Source organism: Cervus canadensis, chromosome X (assembly GCF_019320065.1).
Source record: "Cervus canadensis isolate Bull #8, Minnesota chromosome X, ASM1932006v1, whole genome shotgun sequence".
NCBI lineage: Eukaryota > Metazoa > Chordata > Mammalia > Artiodactyla > Cervidae > Cervus > Cervus canadensis.
Genome location: NC_057419.1, coordinates 31,885,766 through 31,890,874, shown reverse-complemented (window position 1 = coordinate 31,890,874; position 5,109 = coordinate 31,885,766).

Here is a 5,109-nt window from a genome sequence, read left to right as displayed (position 1 = left end):
TGCCAAGGAGTGGAATTCCTGGTCATATGGTAGCTTTATTCCTATTTTTAAATTTTTTTAAATTGGAGGACAATTGCTTTACAATATTGTGTTGGTTTCTGCCATAATCAATATTCCTAGTTTTAAAAGGAATCTCCATAGTGGTTTTATCAGTTTACATTCCCACCAACAATGTAAGAGGGTTCCCTTTTTCCCACATCCTCTCCAGCATTTGTTATTTGTAGATATTTTGATGATGGCCATTCTGGCCTGTGTGAGGTGATACCTCATTGTAGTTTTTATTTGTGTTTCTCTAATGATGAGTGATGCTGAGCATCTTTTCAAGTGTTTATTAGCCATCAGCATGTCTTCTTTGGAGAAATGTCTGTTTAGGTCTTCGGCCCTCTTTTTTATTTAGTTGTTCTTTTTTTATATTAAGCTGCATGAGCTGCTTGTGTATTTTGCAGATTAATCCTTTGTCAGTTGCTTTATTTCCAATCATTTTATCCTATTCTGAGTGTTGTCTTCTCACCTTGTTTATAGTTTCCTTCGCTGTGCAAAAGCTTTTAAATTTAATTAGTTCTCATTTGTTTATTTTTGTTTTTATTTCCATTCCTCTAGGAGGTAGGTTAAAGAGGATCTTGCTGCAATTTATGTTAAAAGTGTTCTGCCTATGTTTTCCTCTAAGAGTTTTATAGTTTCTGGCCTTACATTTAAGTTTTTAATCCATTTGAGTTTATTTTTGTGGGTTTTCTTGAGGTCACACGATTTGTTAGTAGCAGAGATGAGACTAGAACCTTATTCTCCTGATATTTAGAATATACAATGCCCTAGAATTAGAAATAAGTCAGAAACAGGATTTATAAAACAATGTTGTAACAGCCAGTTAAAGACATCTTGATATATATGAAATCTAGAAAGATAGTACTGATGAACCTATCTGAAGGGCAGCAATGGAGATGCAGACAAAGAGAACAGAGTTGTGGACACAAGGTGGGAAGGAGAGGGTGGGAAGACTTGAGAGAGTAGCATTGAACAATATACATTACCACATGTAAAATTAGATATCCAGTGGGATTTTGCTGTATGATGCAGGGAGCCCAAGTTCAATGATCTGTGACAACCCTGAGGGGTCAGATGGGGTGGGAGGTGGGAGGGAGGTTCGGGAGGGGACATATGCATACCTATGGCTGATTCGTATTGATATATGGCAGAAACCAACAGAATATTGTAAAGCAATTATCCTTCAATTAAAAATAAATAAATTTAAAAAAGACATCTTGAATTGGTTTTAATTTTTCTAGTTTCTTTGTGAGGAGATAAATATGTAGCATCAGGGGGATAATTATTCCAAATAAATAAACTTGTGCAAGTCCCATTTCAAAAATAACAGGGGAATATTTTTTTAATTTTTTATTGGTATTTAAAATGTTTCCTATGATAGTAATACTTTAGTAAGTGTAAATTTTAGGTTCTACATTAGTTTGATGAATGTAGGTATATGAAATATACAAGCTGCAAAACATTTACTTTTAGCAGATTAAAGTGTATTCAGTTTAATTATCAATCTCACAAGGTATTCTAAATTGAGAGAATTTTCCATTTTCCAATAAAAGCAAATTACTATATAGGTAAGATTTTAAATACACCTTTACAATATTTTCCAGTAGGTAAAATTTTAATGAAATGTTTGCTTGTAGGCAAAGAAAGACTGATAAGATATATTTTTAAAATAGGCTTTAAAATATTATTTCTGTGGTGTATATAACAAGTTATTACATTAAAACTTTCATTTTTGGTATTCTCTAAAGTTAAAATGTGAAGGTAATATTCTTTTAGAATGTGGATTAATATTGTATCACAATTTACTTTTGAAGAAAACTGTTTTATGTTTTTCATGTTTAAACAATACATCAAGCTCTAAACTGAACAGCAACCACCTAAATAAATTTTCTGTAACATACCACATATCAGTGCAATACCCAGTGAAATATAATATCATTGGGTATGCCAAAATTAGCCCATGTGAAAATGGGCCAACTTATGGTTTTCATTTTTGAAATACAAAGAACAAACTGAAATAGAGATAATATTTAAACATTTTCAATAAAGGTAAGAAATATTCTTTGGAGAGGGTGACATCTCCTTTGCAAGATGGCCAAAACAGCCCCTGAAAGATTGTGAGAATAGAGACAGATGCTTCATTTGTAACTAGAAATAAATATGAATGTATCAATTTTGAGAATAAATCATTTAAATATTCCATGTAAAATATGAATAATCATATGTATCATGTTAAATCATTCCAGTTACAGAATAATCAGCACTGGGTGTATTTGAAAGAGCTTAGAATGGTATAAAATGGCTTCCTACGTCCCTACTTCTACTCCCAAAGTGATGTAAATTACTACTTTCCCACTATCAAAGTAATTATCAGAGCACAAGCCAAACAGCTGAGTATGTTACCTTGAAAAAATTACAGTACAGAATATAAAGTTGGTAGATACTTTTTATTATTTCATATGAATGTAAGTTGACATGTAGAATTGATTTTTACCACTTTGTTCTGTATAAAATTCTGAAATGCTTTTATCCTCTCATAACTCTTAAAACTTTGCAAAATATTCATTTGAAAAATTAAGACAGGGAATAGTTTTCAAGAGAGGTTTTAGGTCATTTTACATAATAGTGGAGTGTTGCTAAAATTTTCAAATTTAAAATATACCTATTTTCTAAAAAAATCTCTTCTACTGTCACAATGAATTTCTTTTTTTTAAAATTAACAATGAATTTCTTGAAGGCAGTTCTTTTGATGTCAGATAAAAGTTCATAAGGATTTCTACCCAATAAGATTTACTTTTAAGAACTGAGATGCATCTAGCAATTTCTTTATTTAATGTAATTTGTTTTAGAACTTCCTAAAAAAGTTAAAAATGTGTAAAAATAGATTAGTTGATAAGGAAGTACTGAATCATAGCAGCACATTGAATGGCAATTAGTGCAAATCCTATCACAAGGATCAGAACAAAGGTATCATCACTCATCTCTATCTTGAGTTTTTCATGTTTCCCTTCACTAGGGCTGCTTCCCCTCTTTCTTCTAACATCTTTGCCAGGCCCCAGCTGTTGCTTATAGGTTGAGAAAAGAGCGCTCTGGCTACAATGTCCCCAGAGCTCTTGTATCCCAGCAGAATTCTGATATTGACGTCCAGCGCAGACTTTGAAGCGGTAATGTGAATTTGTGAGAAAGTTGGAAAAGGTGAACGATGTGTTCGGTCCTTTGTAAATCTAAAAGAAAAAGAGTCAAAATTAAAATTACCTTTTCTTACCAAAAAAAAAAAAAAAGGTTTTTGACAACAGGAAACATTGCATGAATATGTTCACAACAAAAATAAAAGTTTACTGTTACAGTCTCTAATATCTTGAGAACCCAGTACTATTTAGGTGTAATATTCTTCAATGTAACAAATAACAAAGACTTGTAACTGTTAAACTTTAAATTCCATTTGGTTTGGAATGGGTTGGGCATGTGGTCAGTGGAAACTAAAAACAACTACATCCAATAATATTAAGTTAAATACATAAACAAATTGTTCCCATGTAAGTATTATGTACATAAATATTTAAGACCAGATAGGATTTTTGGATAAAATTTAGTTACTTTCAATATCATAAAAGAATATTGTACTCTTTGACAAAAGCTCAGTCCCCAGCAGGATGTAAAACTGTAAATTACAATGACAAAATTTACAAGAATTTACCACGTCAGTTCCTTTTCCACTGATGAGCTGAAGACTGTAAACTATGGAATCTCCGTTTATTGGCTCCAAAGATTCCCATTTGACCTCACAAGTATTGTTATTCAACTGGTGCAATTTAGGTGCTAGAAAAAGAGAATTTCGGCTCAGATGGTTCCACTTTTCCTAGGTGGTCTTGAAAACATTGAAATCTCTCATACAGTTTTATATGGTCACTAAAAGGCAACCCATGTAAGATTAATCTAAATGATATATATTTATAGTTCTTACTGTAAAGACTTTTGCTGTACCACCAGCATCTTAATACTTGTAATAAAATTTTTAAGCACTTAAAATTGTCAATTAATAAAAATATTTTATTTTCTAGTAATATCTGTTACAACTTTAGAAGTGACAAACAGATTTAAGGGATTAGATCTGATAGAGTGCCTTGAAGAACTATGGATGGAAGTTTGTAACATTGTACAGGAGGAAGTGATCAAGACCATCCTCAAGGAAAAAAAATGTAAAAAGGCAAAAAGGTTGTCTGAGGAGACCTTACAAATAGCTGAGAAAAGAAGAGAAGCTGAAGGTAGGAGAAAAGGAAAGATATACCCATTTGAATGCAGAGTTCCAAAGAATAGCAAGGAGAGATAAGAAAGCCTTCCTCAGTGATCAATGCAAATAAATAGAGGAAAACAATAGATGGGAAAGATTAGAGATCTATTCAAGAAAATTAGAGATACCAAGGGAATATTTCATGCAAAGATGGGCACAATAAAGGGCAGAAATGGTATGGACCTAATAGAAGCAGAAGATATTAAGAAGAGGTGGCAACAACACATTGAAGAACTATACAAAAAAGATCTTCATGACCCAGAGAATCACGATGGTGTGATCACTCACCTAGAGCCAGACATCCTGGAATGTGAAGTCAAGTGGGCCTTAGGAAGCATCATTACGAACAAAGCTAGTGGAGGTGATGGAATTCCAGTTGAGCTATTTCAAATCCTGAAAGATGATGCTGTGGAAGTGCTGCACTCAATTTGCCAGCAAATTTGGAAAACTCAGCAGTGGCCACAAGACTGGAAAAAGATCAGTTTTCATTCCAATCCCAAAGAAAGGCAATGCCAAAGAAATGTTCAAACTACCACACAATTGCACTCATCTCACATGCTAGCAAAGTAACGCTCAAAATTCTCCAAGCCAGGCTTCAACAGTATGTAAACTGTGAGCCTCCAAATGTTCAAGCCAGATTTAGAAGGCAGAGGAACCAGAGATCAAATTGCCAACATCCATTGGATCATTGAAAAGCAAGAGAACTCCAGAAAAACAGCTACTTATGCTTTATTGACTATGCCAAAACCTTTGACTGTGTGGATCATAACAAACAG